The sequence below is a fragment of the Pleurodeles waltl genome, chromosome 1_2, assembly GCF_031143425.1.
Source record: "Pleurodeles waltl isolate 20211129_DDA chromosome 1_2, aPleWal1.hap1.20221129, whole genome shotgun sequence".
In the NCBI taxonomy this organism is placed as follows: domain Eukaryota; kingdom Metazoa; phylum Chordata; class Amphibia; order Caudata; family Salamandridae; genus Pleurodeles; species Pleurodeles waltl.
This window is the reverse complement of record NC_090437.1, coordinates 421103504-421120206: the sequence shown is the minus strand read 5'-3', so window position 1 is coordinate 421120206 and position 16703 is coordinate 421103504.

Genomic DNA, 16703 nt, shown 5'->3' with positions numbered 1-16703 from the left:
TTGAGAAGTTCTGGGACCTTGCTTTGCTGGTGTGAAGGTCCAGATCAGGTCCCACCTGCAGTTACTATTGGCCGTGGGGGCACCCACCTCCACTCCATTTCAAGGGGGCTTCCCGACTCAGACCCAGCCCGATGAGCTCAGCCTGCAGCTGATCCTCCTGGCCTTGTGGTCCAGGCCATGCCCAACCGGAGCACGCGTCTGAGCTCTGCAGCCCCAGAGAGATCTCCCAGTGCTGCCTGACTTGATTAAAGACCCCTCCTCACCTCACCACTGCTTCCAGCTGACGGGTGACTCCACCAGCCGCTGCATCAGTAGATTCCAGTCCACAGACAGCAGAGGAACAGGCTGACCCACCCAGGACCGGGGCAGCCAATACACACCAGACGAGGACAGGCCCTTACTTCTCCTCCATCAAAATGAGCACTGGGACCCCAAAGGAGGCAGCCAGCAGGTTATGGGATAAGTACACAGCAGCCCCCATATCCCTCCGGGCTTAATAGTCGATGGTGCGGCAGGATAATGCAGGATTTAAATGGGGATAACGGGAGCCTCCTAGGTGTGTGTCCCGATGGCCATCGTGTGTGGCCACCACTTTCCCTTCATCTTTAGAAGGCATCACTCTGTCAGTCGGACCTCTGATTTATTATTCTGATTCATTTGCCTTGGTACTAAACTCTGCTAGATTATGCCTGCTCATACTTTGCTTTTATTAAGAGCTTCATACCATAATATTGACTTAAATGACTAAAGACCTGATTTATATGTTGGTGGCATGTATGCATATTGCCAAAATAAGGATCCACTGCCAGTATTATATGCAGACAGACCATAGGTTTGGCTACGACAGTGACTACTCCATCTCCACCGAAGCCAAACCCATCTGATGACCCAAAAGAGTAAGGGCTGTCAAAGAAATGTCTATACGCCCGCCCACCCATTAAGGATGAGTGGACATATAGCCATGTTTTTTCTGTCCGGCACAGCCAGGCAAACTCCAGCGGTGAAGGACATAAAAATGCAAATAATGGTCCCTCATCATGGGGGATGACTCCCTTGGCGAGGGAAGCATTACTTTTTTTGCATTTTCAAAAAGAAAATCCAGTTCTGAATTTATTTTTTGTTTTAAATAAAAAAAGAAAACTGGTTCAGGGCTGAATCATGTTGATGCAGCCTTGTCCCAAACAGCGATATGCATTGACAGGAATTGCTGTGATGGCAGATCCTGCCAACGCATTATAATTTCCTGCATGGCAGTCATATATAAATCTGTCAGGAGGTCCCTCCCTGAGGGGGATGGAATAATTTACTCAACCCCCATCGCAGAATGACAAAATATAAATCAGGCCCATAGTGATTGATTCTAACAATTGATTTTTGCCTTTTATGATTCAAGCCTTCAACAAACCTTCAAGATCTTGACTTTAATACGTGCCTGTTTTTATTGTGAACCCTAATGTGCTTAACAGTTAATTTTGAAATATTATTTGATATTAACTATTCTGAATGACCAGATCCATTGAGGAGCAACAACATTCTAAGGGGATTATCAATGCTCTCAGTTCATCAGTATTTCTTTAGTTTGGTAGTTGGGAAAAAGTTCTACATCAATATCTTGCAGTAATGGATTTCATTTTGTCCAAGATCACCCAGATCAATTTCAAATGAGATTAGAAAGCAACTGAGCACACCAAATGTTATACCAGCACTCTTCTCACAAATCATTAAATACTAATCAGACCACAAAAATCAGTTTCAAAGCAAATGTTCGGACTATTTTGGTAAACCAAATGGCTGATCTCTTCCACCTCTGATCTCTTCAATCTCTTCCACCTCTGTAAAAATCTTGAATGAGTCAGTTTCAATACTGGAGACCTCTCCAATAGGTGAAAGGATTAAACAAACTTTCAAACCAAGTAATAGCGCATGTGTGACATTGAGCAGTATCAATGTCAGGTCACTGAATACTGACAAAGTGGACCCCCACGAAAATAAAGATCTTGTGTTTCTTTCTAGTTAAAACAGGTATCCCGCATTTGATTGTATTGGCTTGATGGAAAGCCATTACAGCATCAGAATGTCTGCATTCCTGAGGGTGGGCCTTTGGTACCCAATGGGCTCTTGCGAGCATTTGATTTTTCATTGTTGGGGTCTTATCTGCAGTTAAGATTATTCACTTAGATTTCGACTTGTGCAGTTTAATTATATACATCACACATATCTTTCACCAGATAAGATTGCCAAGATGTACCCCAGGATACTCCCACTTGCTCCAAATGTCACCAGGAAAAGCCACAATTTTTACATATGATATGGTCTTGCCCTGTTATAGCGGCTTTTTGGCTGGATGTTACTTCCGGAATCTCTGCAATAACAACATCAGTTTATGCCCTCTGATCCCACAATAGGTCTACTTCACTTGGAGTGGTGACAAAATCCGGGAAACATCTTAGGGGGTTTCAGGACTTAGGCTTTTTTTCTTGGCGAAACGCCCTTTTGCTATGTCTTAGAAGGGAGCCCAGGCTCCCTTAATCACTGTGTGGCAAATGGATATAATCCGATGGGCCACTGCAGAATTGTCAGTCTGAGCAGATGCAAGAGTACAAGATGGTCGATTTAGCCTTATGTCGCAATGGTCTGAGCACTTGACAAATCTGGAGGCATGATGGTCCACCACGCAATTAAACCAATGTGACTGTGCTATCGACTCACCTCACCTGTAGTGAGCTTTTGGGCTGAAACTTGGATATTACCAGAATCTTGTATTTGCCTTTGTTCTAAGGGGAGAGACAAAACACAGTTTGTTTTTTGCTATATATTAATAGTTTTGTTCATGTTGTGATCAATGGTACTCGGATATACGGTGGCTGTGGTTCCAAGTCCTGTGTCAAATTAACACAAGTGATTGTCACAAGTATCTTGGCACTACTTACCTAATATGACATATAACCTGATAATGATATGATTGTTCCTTTGTAACACCTTCTTCTTTATGAAAAATCAATAAACATATTACAAAAAAGATATATTCACTTATAAACCTCTTAGAAATATCAACAAATCTTAGGTTAGATCTTAGTTTGATTTTTCAAATTATCAATTTTCATACCAAAGTGTTATATTGCCTGTGTTATTGTCTTGCTGAGCCTTCATAGTGGACTCTAACATAGAAATTGAAGCTTCCATCTTGTGATAGATTTTCAGTTTTCTCATCAATTACGAACTTCCATCTTAGGCATATGTTCTGTTGTTTTCTAAAGGCGATAACCTTGCTCAATATTGCCCTGAGCATTACTTTGGTTATGATTGCTACAGTAACTGAGGATCGGGAGCAGCATGAGTCATACTGATCATAGGCAGAATTCTTCAGGGACACTTGCCCTCGTTGCATGTTTGTCAACAACATCTTGGAGTCTAATTCTTTCTTGCTATCTTCCAGGAATAAAGAAGGGCAGATCGATGTTTGCAAATAAGAGTCTGTCAATTCCTGTCAATATAAAGAGCATTGTCCCAATGGGAGTTTATCAAATTACATTCTCTTCATTAATTAATAGAGATGCACAATTCCTCTTTCTGGCCTTTGTAAATATATACTTGTTTTTTAATGCCATTTTGGGAATTCCCTCTTCATACATTATCTTCCTGCTCCGTCATTATTCTTAAATAAGTCAACCCATTATTCTACAGAAAGAATGGAAAGATGTCGCAATCACACAGTTGTTTGTTCTGCCAGATATCAGGTTTGACCTGGAGTTTATTGCTCCAAGTGGATCAGATATGTGAAAGGTACTCGTATGGCAGCAACTGAAGACAGTGCAGACACGCAGAAAGTGCCAGGAAGATTTCCTCCCAGCTGTGTAGTTAAGGTTTGAGCAACAATCTCAGCCAGTCCACGATGCAGGCCAGAGTTCCATCCTAAGTAAACTTCTTCTCTGGCAAACATTCTTGATCTCCTTCATCTCCCACAGAGAATTCTTGCAATGAAGGTGCAACAAATGTCCTGCACTGCTGATTGCCCCGTCTTCATGACAGGCAGCCTTATGGGGTACTTGCCTACATGCACAATTGAAATAAAAGCCAGAGATCCTGTAGAGAAAGGAATATCCCCTGGAACAAGTAGAGGTGCCTGTTGTCGATTCCCCTATCAGCCACATAGAGAACAGAAAAACCTGTATTGTGCTGAAATTAACGAGTGTACTATACTCAACTGAGTGCTATCATTATGAAGCTTAGGTAATCAGCACCTGAGTCTTGACACTGTAACCCTGGGGGGCCTGCCTAGGCCTGCCTAGACTAATGGTAGGAGGGATAGGAGAAGAGTTGGGCATAATCTCAGGGTGCAGTATTTCAAACTTTATCTCGTAATATTACCTGTGTGGTATTCCATTTTAACTGTCTACATTAATGTATTTTCCATTTATAATTAAAGCACCATGTTAGACGATCAGTTATTGGGCTGCTTGGTGGAGAATAAGAAGCCTGTGATTGCTTGTCATCGCTATCACTGAGAGTTGAGCTCTTAAAAGGCTGTACTTGGTTTGACCGAGTCTGCAGAGAAATAGAGGATGCCCCCGAAAACATTAGAGGCAAATGACCTAAAGGCTGAGTTTCAGTAGCCTGTGTTTGCCCTGTGGCCCCTGATTGGGATATGTTAGATCATTTAACAGCAATAGGGCAGACTGCTGAAGAGATTGTTGCATCTGCCTTTCTTAAGTGACATAGTTGTACCAGCCCCCAGGTGGACCATTTCAGAGTTCACATTTTCCAAGATAGGGAATATGCATACCTGTATAAGTTACATTGAGCCTTTGCCAAAGTCAAATAATCTTCCAAGGGGGTTTCAGTTATCTAACCCCTCTGTTGTTATCCTATTTGAGTCCCTATCTGGTAGTTTTCTATCTGCTCATGAGACTCAAAGAGGTAGATAGGATATTACCGGTAGTCAATTCTTCCTCAGGCAAACCAGTTGAAACGAGTTCAAAATAATTTTTAAGTTGATTAGGTGACCAAAGAGATAAATTGAGGGGACAGCTTGAGGGTCCTATCCCCCCTAAAATACAGACGTTAGCACAGCAGGGTGAACGGCTTCTTACGTCATCTTCTACTACTGTTTATATTCATAGCACTGCGCAACAAGATAAAGGTGCTTTCCAGTGAATTACATCACAATAGACCTCAAAAACCAAGCAGGCGACATCAAATGAAGTAAATTCTGGAACACCTCTTGGTGATGATTGTTAAATATGTTGGATTGGCTAAAAAGGATTATTTTTTGTCTGAAATGGATGTTTCCTTTAAACAATGCAGAAGTCTATAATTATGTATTGGCCCCCTTGTCACTGCAGGGGACTCAAGGAAGTACCATGATTTAATTTTGTTGCTCATGTGTCAGAGTGCATGCATCATGCAGTAATATAAAATGGAGTAAATTCTCTTAAACTGCATTACGGTGACAGGCAAATCACATCTCGCTACTGCTGCCTGTTTTATTGGTTACTGAGACTTCAGTTCTGGATGACTACTTCTGCCTCCTGACGCTTATGCTGTGTGCGCGCAGACCCTGCAGTTCTCTTAGCCACCAGCACGCACTAGTCACATCCTCAGCCAACTAGAACGCCGCACTAGTCCCATCCTCAGCCAACTAGAACGCCCCGGTTGCCAACACCTCTCATAGCGACTGCCGACATGTGTAGAGGCCTTGATCACAATTGAAACAGCTTTACTTTACTTTAATTATTCCATGTGCGTAGACTTCAGCAAATCAGAATTGTTTAAGGGAAACATTGGCGAAATAAGATATCCCTGACAATCCTGACTATTATAAAAGGGCTTCCATCACACAACTGAGAGCGGGTTATTACAGATATACATTGAGGGCCATATTTATACTCCGTTTGCGCCGAAATTGCGTCGTTTTTTTTGACGCAATTTCGACGCAAAACTAACGCCAACTAACGCCATATTTATACTATGGCGTTAGAGGCGAATAGCGCCAAAGTTCCCGGAATGTGCGTCATTTTTTAGCGTGAACCCCTTCCTTGCGTTAATGATATGCAAGGGAGGCGTTCCCGTCTAAAAAATGACTCCCAGGCCTTTACGTGGTATTTATACTCCCGGGCAAAAGAGACGCCCGGGAGTTGGCGTGGCTAAAAACGGCGCATTTGCGCCACTTTTTAACGCCTGCTCAGGGCAGGCGTTAAGGGGCCTGTGGGCTCAAAATGAGCCCACAGGTTCCCTCCCATGCCCCCAGGGACCCCCCCTGCCACCCTTGCCCACCCCAGGAGGACCCCCAAGGATGGAGGGACCCACCCCAGGGACATTCAGGTAAGTTCAGGTAAGTATAATTTTTTTTTTTTTATATATTTTTTTGGTGGCATAGGGGGGCCTGATTTGTGCCCCCCTACATGCCACTATGCCCAATGACCATGCCCAGGGGACAGAAGTCCCCTGGGCATGGCCATTGGGCAAGGGGGCATGACTCCTATCTTTACAATGATAGGAGTCATGTTGATGGGGGATGGGCGTCGAAAATAAATGGCGCAAGTCGGGTTAAGACGATTTTCTCGACGTAACCTGACTTGCCCCATTTTAAGACGCCCATGCGCCATTTTCCCCCTACGCCGGCGCTGTCTGGTCTACGTGGTTTTTTCCCACGCAAACCAGGCAGCGCCGGTCTGATTGCGCCGTCTAACGCCATTCCATAAATACGGCGCCCGCATGGCGCTTCAGAATGGCGTTAGACGGCGCAAAACTTTTTGACGCTAAACTGCGTTAGCGCAGTTTAGCGTCAAAAAGTATAAATATGGGCCTGAGAGTTTAACCCAGAAAATCCCAATTAATAGTGGGCTGCGACGGAGATGGATCTAGGGGCCATATTTATACTCCGTTTGCGCCGAAATTGCGTCGTTTTTTTTGACGCAATTTCGACGCAAAACTAACGCCAACTAACGCCATATTTATACTATGGCGTTAGAGGCGAATAGCGCCAAAGTTCCCGGAATGTGCGTCATTTTTTAGCGTGAACCCCTTCCTTGCGTTAATGATATGCAAGGGAGGCGTTCCCGTCTAAAAAATGACTCCCAGGCCTTTACGTGGTATTTATACTCCCGGGCAAAAGAGACGCCCGGGAGTTGGCGTGGCTAAAAACGGCGCATTTGCGCCACTTTTTAACGCCTGCTCAGGGCAGGCGTTAAGGGGCCTGTGGGCTCAAAATGAGCCCACAGGTGCCCTCCCATGCCCCCAGGGACCCCCCCTGCCACCCTTGCCCACCCCAGGAGGACCCCCAAGGATGGAGGGACCCACCCCAGGGACATTCAGGTAAGTTCAGGTAAGTATAATTTTTTTTTTTTTATATATTTTTTTGGTGGCATAGGGGGGCCTGATTTGTGCCCCCCTACATGCCACTATGCCCAATGACCATGCCCAGGGGACAGAAGTCCCCTGGGCATGGCCATTGGGCAAGGGGGCATGACTCCTATCTTTACAATGATAGGAGTCATGTTGATGGGGGATGGGCGTCGAAAATAAATGGCGCAAGTCGGGTTAAGACGATTTTTTCGACGTAACCTGACTTGCCCCATTTTAAGACGCCCATGCGCCATTTTCCCCCTACGCCGGCGCTGTCTGGTCTACGTGGTTTTTTCCCACGCAAACCAGGCAGCGCCGGTCTGATTGCGCCGTCTAACGCCATTCCATAAATACGGCGCCCGCATGGCGCTTCAGAATGGCGTTAGACGGCGCAAAACTTTTTGACGCTAAACTGCGTTAGCGCAGTTTAGCGTCAAAAAGTATAAATATGGGCCTAGGTCTCCCTGCTCTTTTCCTTGTTTATCTCTGACCTACCCCCAGTATTAGCAGTCGCAAAGGGCGCCACCCGCAAAATAAATGGCTAACATATGCCATGTCTCCTCTTATTATGGATCAAACCGAGACAGGCATACAAAGGAAATTGAATAATTTCATTGAATACTGCAACAATAAAAAGGTAGTGGTAAACTTGGATAAGACAAAGATGATGGGCTTCGGCAAAATATCTGTAAACTTTGGGTGGTATTTGGGACCGAAAAAATTAGAAAATGTTGACAAATATAAGTACATAGCAGTATGGTTCGAGACAAGTTTACTGTGGAACAATCATATCAAATCGCTCGCAGTTAGAGCCTTAGCATCAGTAAGTGGTCTGAAAACAAATTAACAGAGACTATGGGGATATGTCTCTAATACCAGTAGTAACTTCCTATTTAGCCATGATCCGCCCACAATTCCAGACTGGAGTCGAGTTGCAAAAAGGAGCTGGGGATATGAGGAGGAGAAATGTCTGAAAAGCCTGTCATAACTGCTGAAGTCGTCAATGTCTCAGGCAATAAGGATGGAAATGGTTCTAACATCATGGAACCATCTGGCATGTGCTGAGGTGGTTAGATTCTGGCTACTTGTAAATTCAGGAAACGGGCACAAGTTATCATTATTATGATGTAAGAATGAGATGACACAAACCAAACTGAAGTGAGCCAAGGATGTCAGGAAACACCTGGAAGAAATGTGTAGGGTACTGGGCCTGAGGATAAGTCTCCAGGATCTGCAAATAGATACCACACAGAGCGAACGCCATGTTTAACGAAGAATAAAGCTAGAAACATGATATGCAGTATTTAAAGGGGAAGGTTTCAGACCAATTTATGCTCAACTCATGGCAGAATGAGTGGTTCCCCTTTCTGGATGCACTACCAAACCAAAAGGTTCATGTCTGAATTGCTAAGGTCGAGAACCAGTATTTATCCATGCCGCACTTGTAACAAGGTAAAAATGGCAATGATGGATTCATCTGGTAAATGTATCTGTGGTTTGAGCAGAAAGTGTGACAGTCTACAAATCCTCATGAACAGTTTATATGTTCAGACCCTTCGGAAAACTATTTTAAGGTCTCTTTTTTATAAAATACGGCATATAAAAAGGTTTGAAAGCAGTGCCACTTTTAACGGACATGCTTCACCTTGATGTGACTTGTGCTTTAGGAAGATTTGTGGCTGCCATTAAAGGGGTTATATTAGATTACTAGAAGTTTACCCTTTCTAATTTGGTTTCTAGCTATTTTATGAGGAAATGTCTGTTTTGTCATGGAAAGTGTATCATGAGATTTTATTTGCACACATATGTATCATGATGATGTTTGTTACTATTGCTTAGATATAAATTATAAAAGGAGATTTTAATTGTACATATATATTTCATACTGATTAACTCCTGCTATGTTTTATGTTATTTAATTTCTTCACTGCCAGGCCTTTCCTCTCTCCTGTGGCAAGCCTTTTGTTGCCTATTTGGGGTAGCTCGCACTTAGGGCCTCAGGACTTTTTGTCCACATAAACTATCCATGCCAAATTTACATCCTTTTTTTCCCCAACATTTTGGGAATGCTAAAGGTACCCGGAGTTTGTAGGTTCCCCTGGAAGAGACAAAGAAATAAGCCAAAATGCAGCTAAAATTTGTTTTTCGGGGAAAAATTGGAAAAAAGTGCTGCAGAAAAAAGCACGTTGTTTATTCCCTGCAAATGACATCAACAAAGGGTTTGTAGTGCTAAAATCACCATCTTTCCAGCTTTCAGGAACAGGCATACTTGAATCAGAAAACCAAATTTTTTAACACATCTTTGTCATTTTACTGGGACATACCCCATTTGTAGGAAGGTATCCTCTTTCTAGCCTTGTTGCCCCCACTTTTGGCCTGTTTGTGAGTATATGTCAGGGTGTCTTTACTGTCTCACTGGGATCCTGCTAGCCAGGGCCCAGTGCTCATAGTGAAGACCCTATGTTGTCAGTATGTTTGATATGTGTCACTGGGATCCTGCTAGCCAGGACCCCGGTGCTCATAAGTTTGTGGCCTATATGTGTTCCGTCCCCTGTGTGGTGCCTAACTGTATCACTGAGGCTCTGCTAACCAGAACCTCAGTGTTTATGCTCTCTCTGCTTTTAAGATTTTCACTGCAGGCTAGTGACTAATTTTACCAATTCTGATTGGCACACTGGAACACTCTTATAATTCCCTAGTATATGGTGCCTAGGTACCCAGGGTATTGGGGTTCCAGGAGATCCCTATGGGCTGCAGCATTTCTTTTGCCACCCATAGGGAACTCAGACAATTCTTACACAGGACTGCCACTGCAGCCTGAGTGAAATAACGTCAACGTTATTTCACAGCCATTTTACACTGCACTTAAGTATCTTATAAGTCACCTATATGTTTAACCCTCACTTAGTGAAGGTTAGGTGCAAAGTTACTTAGTGTGTGGACACCCTGCCACTAGCCAAGGTGCCCCCACATTGTTCAGGGCAAATTCCCCAGACTTTGTGAGTGCGGGGACACCATTACACATGTGCACTACATATAGGTCAATACCTATATGAAGCGTCACAATGGTAACTCCGAACATGGCCATGTAACATGTCTAGGATCATGGAATTGTCACACCAATACCATTCTGGTATTGGGGGGACAATATCATGCATCCCCGGGTCTCCAGCATAGGGCCCGGGTACTGCCAAAATAACTTCCCGGGGTCTTCACTGCAGCTACAGCTACAGCTGCTTCCAACCCTCAGACAGGTTTCTGCCCCCCTGGGGCCTGGGCAGCCCAGTCCCAGGAAGGCAAAACAAAGGATTTCCTCTGAGAGAGGGTGTTACACCCTCTCCCTTTGGAAATAGTTGTGAAGGGCCTGGGAGGAGTAGCCTCTCCTGGCCTCTGGAAATGCTTTGAAGGGCACAGATGGTGCCCTCCTTGCATAAGCCAGTCTGCACCGGTTCAGGGATCCCCCCAGCCCTGCTCTTGCACGAAACTGGACAAAGGAAAGGGGAGTGACCACTCCCCTGACCAGCACCTCCCAGGAGAGTTGCCCAGAGCTCCTCCAGTGTGTTCCAGACCTCTGCCATCTTGGATGCATAGGTGTGAGGGCACAATGGACAGCTCTGAGTGGCTATTGCCAGCAGGTGCTGTCAGAGACCCCTCCTGATAGGTGCTTACCTTTCTCTGTAGCCAATCCTCCTCTGATGGCTATTTAGGGTCTCTCCTGTGGGTATCTCACACGAATGCAAGAGCTCACCAGAGTTCCTCTGCACTTCCCTCTTCGACTTCTGCCAAGGATCGACCGCTGACTGCTCCAGGACACCTCCAAACCACAACAAAGTAGCAAGAAGACTACCAGCAACATTGTAGCGCCTCATCCTGCCAGCTTTCTCGACTGTCTCCTGGTGGTGCATGCTCTGAGGGCTGTCTGCCTTCACCCTGCACTGGAAACCAAGAAGAAATCTCCAGTGGGTCGACGGAATCTTCCCCCTGCCAACGCAGGCACCAAACTTCTGCATCACTGGTCCTCTGGGTCCCCTCTCATCTTGACGAGCGTGGTCCCTGGAATACAGGAGCTGGATCCAAGTGTCCCTGACAGTCCAGTGGCCCTTCTGTCCAAATTTGGTGGAGGTAAGTCCTTGCGTCCCCATGCCAGACAGTAATCCTGTGTACTGCGTGAACTGCAGATGCTCAGGCTTCTGTGCACTTTTGCAAGACTTCCTTTATGCACAGCCTAGCCCAGCTCCCCAGCACTCCGTCCTGCATTGCCCAACTCGCTGAGTTGGACTCCGACGTCGTGGGACCCTCTTTTGTTGTTCTGAGTTGACTGTCATCCTCAGATCTTCTGAATGCCTGTTCAGATGCTTCTGTGGGTGCTGCCTGCTTTTGCTTGGGCTCTCTGTGTTGCTGAGCAGCCCTTCTGTCTCCTCCTCCAAGGGGCGACCTCCTGGTCCTTCCTGGGCCCTGGCAGCACCCAAAATCCTCAACTGTGACTCTTGCAGCTAGCAAGGCTTGTTCGTGGTCTTTCTGCGTGGAAACAAGTCTGCATCCTCCGGCACGCCGTGGGACATCTTCTGACCAAAGGAGAAGTTCCTGGCACCATCCGTTGTTGCAGAATCTTTGGCTTCTCACACCCAGAGGCAGCCCTTTTGCACTTTCATCCGAGGTTTAGTGGGCTCCGGCCCCCCCTGGACACTTGCGTGACTCTTGGACTTGGTCCCCTTCCTTTGAAGGTCCTCAGGTCCAGGAATCCATCTTCAGTGTTTTGCAGTCAGTTGTTGTCCTTGCAGAATCCCCTATCTCGACTTTACTGTCTTTCTGGGGAAGTAGGGTAACTTTACTCCTACTTTTCAGGGTCTTGGGGTGGGGTATCTTGGACACCCTTAGTGTTTTCTTACACTCCCAGCCACCCTCTACACACTACACTAGGCCTGGGGTCCATTCGTGGTTCGCATTCCACTTTTGGAGTATATGGTTTGTGTTGCCCCTAGGCCTATTTTTCCCTATTGCATTCCATTTTGTTCTACAGTGTTTGCACTACTTTTCTAACTGTTACTTACCTGACTTTGGTTTGTGTGTGTATAATTTGTGTATATTACTTACCTCCTAAGGGAGTATATCCTCTGAGATACTTTTGGCATATTGTCACTAAAATAAAGTACCTTTATTTTTAGTAACTCTGAGTATTGTGTTTTCTTATGATATTGTGCTAAGTGATATTAGTGGTATAGTAGGAGCTTTGCATGTCTCCTAGTTCAGCCTAAGCTGCTCAGCTATAGCTACCTCTATCAGCCTAAGCTGCTAGAACACCTCTAATCTACTAATAAGGGATAACTGGACCTGGCACAAGGAGTAAGTACCACAAGGTAGCCACTATAAGCCAGGCCACCCTCCTACACCATTTTCACTATTTTTTGTGTTTTCAGCCTCCTTCCAGTAACGATAGGAATCGGTGTGAAACCCAGAGAGCTAAACATTTCCTGAAAAGAAGATACAATTCTGAATTCAGAAAGGGGTAATTTGCATAGATCCTTCAAGGATTTCCTATAGAAAATAACAGTTAAAATAAAACAATATTGAAATTGAGTTGAGAAAAACAGCCTTTTCTGCCCACATTTTCTCCTGTAATTTTTTTCAGCTATGCCAGATTTTTTAAAGCAATATATCACTACGTCTGCTGGATCCTTCTGGTTGTAGATATGTATAGGGCTTGTAGGTTCATTAAGAACCCAAGGTACCCAGAGCCAATAAATGAGCTGCACCTGGCAATGGTTTTTCATTGTATACTGGGTATACAGCAATTCATTTGGTAACAAATAAAGAGTGAAAAATAGGTATCAGGGAAACCTATGTATTTCTTAAATGGTCACAAAATATGGAGTTTAGAAGCAGTGGTTATTCGCACATCTCTGAATTTGGTGGTCCCCATACTAGAATTTGAATTGCAGGGCATTTCTCAAAATGACTTCTTTCTTTCACACTGTCTTTCATTTGGAAGGCAAAAATGTAGAAAAAGATAATTGGCGATTTAATTTGTTCTTCTATTCCGTGTTTCCCTAAGTCTCCTTATACAAATGGTACCTCACTTGTGTGGATAGGCCTAGTGCCCATGACAGGTAATGCCCCAAAACGCAACATGAACACATCACATTTTTTCCACTAAAAACTGACGTGTTTTTTTGCCTAGTTGTGGATTTTGGGTTGTGATTCAGTGGGCACTTAGGGAATCCTACCTAACCAGTAAAATTTTAAAAACTAGACACTTAGGGGAATCCAGGATGGGGTGGCTTGTGGGGCTCTCACTGGTTTCTGTCACCCACAATCCTTTCCAAACCTTAAAGACTGAGCTAGAAAAACCACTTTTCCTCACATTTCGTTGCTGCAAAGTTCTGGAATCTGATAGGGGGCCACAAAATACCACGGCATTCCTCTGGGTCTCCCAATAAAAACAGTACCTCACTTGTGTGGGTAGGCCTTGTGCTCGCGATAGGAAATACCCCAAAACACAATGAGGACACACCAAATTTTCCCACTAAAAGCAGATTTTTTTTTGCAAAGTGCTTAACTGTGGATTTTGGTATCTAACTATACAGGTACCTAGGGAAATCTAGCACACCTGTACATTTGTGGAAACTACACATCTAGAGAAATCTAGGAAGGGGTGAGTTGTGGGGCTCTCACTGGGTTCTATCACCCAGAATCCTTTGCACACCTCAAACTTGGGCTAAAAAACACTTTTCCTCACATTTCAGTGCTGCAAAGTTTTGTAATCTGAGGGGAGCCACAAACTTCCTTCCACCCAGCATTCCATATGTCTCCTAATAAAAATGTTATACCACTTGTGTGGGTAGGCCTAGAGCCCGTGGACGGAAATGCCCCAATACACAATGTGGACACATCACATTTTCTCATTGAAAAAGCACGTGTTTTTTCCAAAGTGCCTAGCTGTGGATTTTGGCCACTAGCTCAGCTGGCACCTAGGGAAAAATAGCAAACTTATGCACAACATGGAAACATCATAATTATCCATTACAAAACTACCTGTTTTTGCACCTGTGATTTTAGTCCTGGGCTCCGCAGCTATCTAGGGAAACCTAACAAACCCAGACATTTCTGAAAAGTAGGTACCCAAGGGAGTCCAGCAAGGTGTGACTTGAATGGATCCCCCGGAGTTTTCTTACCCAGAATCCCCTGCAAACCTCAAATCTAGCCAAAAAAATACATTTTCCTCACACTTCCTCATGGGATCACCACACCAGTATAAATGTCCTACCACCCAGCATTCCCCTCAGTCTAACGAAAAAAATGATATCTCACTTGTGTAAGTGGACCAAGTGCCTGTATCAGGGAAGGGCAAAAAACATGTAGAAATTGAGGGGGAAACAAAGCAGGTCCAAAAGGGCAGGTTTTGTTTCAAATGTTTTTAGGCCTAGAAGCGGGGCAGAATTTTTATTGGTTTAGATGCGACAATGCTGGGTGGTAGGAATTTTGTGGATTCCCATGAATTCCAGAAGGTTCTATCACAAAAATGTAGGGAAATTGCATGATTTCAAGCAAAGTTGGAGGTTAGCAGCGCATTGTGGGTAAGAAAATGGTGCAGGGTGAATGTGAAGCACACCACCCTGAACTCACCCAGACCTTTAGGCCCATATTTATACTTTTTGATGCAAAACTGCGCTAACGCAGTTTTGCGTCAAAAAAATTAGCGCCGGCTAACGCCATTCTGAAGCACCATGCGGGCGCCTTATTTAATCAATGACGTTAGCCGGCGTTAGCCGCCGGCGCTGCCTGGTGTGCGTGGAAAAAAACGACGTACACCAGGCAGCGCCGGCGTAGGGGAAAATGGAGTTTGGGCGTCAAAAAATGGGGCAAGTCAGGCTGAGGCAAATTTTTCGCCTCAACCCGATTTGCGTCATTTTTTTTCACTCCCAACCCCATTGAAATGACTCCTGTCTTAGCAAAGACAGGAGTCATGCCCCCTTGCCCAATGGCCATGCCCAGGGGACCTATGTCCCCTGGGCATGGTCATTGGGCATAGTGGCATGTAGGGGGGGCACAAATCAGGCCCCCCTATGCCACCCAAAAAAAAAAAATATATACCTACCTGAACTTACCTTAAGTTTCCTGGGATGGGTCCCTCCATCCTTGGGTGTCCTTCTGGGGTGGGCAAGGGTGGCAAGGGGTGTCCCTGGGGGCATGGGAGGGCACCTCTGGGCTCCTTCCGAGCCCACAGGTCCCTTAACACCTGCCCTGAGCAGGCGTTAAAAAATGACGCTAACAAGGGTAGACGTCATTTTTTTTGACCCGCCCACTCCCGGGCGTGAATTTTGCCCGGGAGTATAAGTACGACGCACATGCCTCGGAGTCAATTTTTTAGACGTGAACGCCTACCTTGCATCTCATTAACACAAAGTAGGTGTCCACGCAAAAAAATGACGCAAACTCCATGGACTTTGGCGCTAGACGCGTCTAACGCCAAAGTATAAATATGGAGTTAGTTTTGCGTCGGAATTGCGTCAAAAAAACCGACGCAATTCCGGCGCAAACGGAGTATAAATATGCCCCTTAGTTTTCAGATGCGTCTAGGTCTGGTAGGTTTTTCTACATGGCAGCATCCCAAAGTCCAAAAAGTGCAGCCCTCACGATTCCAAGTGGGACGATTTTGAGAGTTACCAAGCTCTCATGGACCAAATGTAAAACCAAAACCCAAAACAATCAAATCTCTTCTTGCTTGCCGTTGAATAAGATGTTTTAGTGTGCAGGAGGAGAGCTGAAAGACTGTTACCCTCTTCAGTTGTGGTGGGGGCATAACTAGACCCATACAGGTTGGTAGCCACCACCCCACTATTTTGTTTTTAATTCCATGCCACTGGATGGGCACAACTTTGGCCCTATTTATTTGGAATGGGGGTATGGCCATATCCCCACCCTCTTATTTTGAAAAAAGAATCTTCCCTGGTCTCTGGCGGGCTATCTGCCCCCCTTGGGGGCAGATGGGCCTTCCAAAAATAGGCCAATCTGCCCCCAAGGGGGGGCAGATATGGACATCAGTAATGTGTCCCCATGGGGAGCGACCCTTACCCAAGGGGGAGCCCCCCAAAACAAAACACACACATACCAATTCCTGGTGTCTAGTGGTTAGCCTAACAACAATATGCTGATCTGCCCCCAAGGGCGGCAGAAATGGCCCAAATACAATTTGCCCCCCAGGGGACCGACACTTGCCTAGGGGGTCGCTCCCCATACATCAAAACATAAAGTAAATAAAAATATATATATACATATATCCTTGGTGTCTAGGCCCAAAACTATTTTGCCCCCCCCCCTTCCTCCCTCCAGGGAGCCACCCTTGCCATAAGGGCCGCACT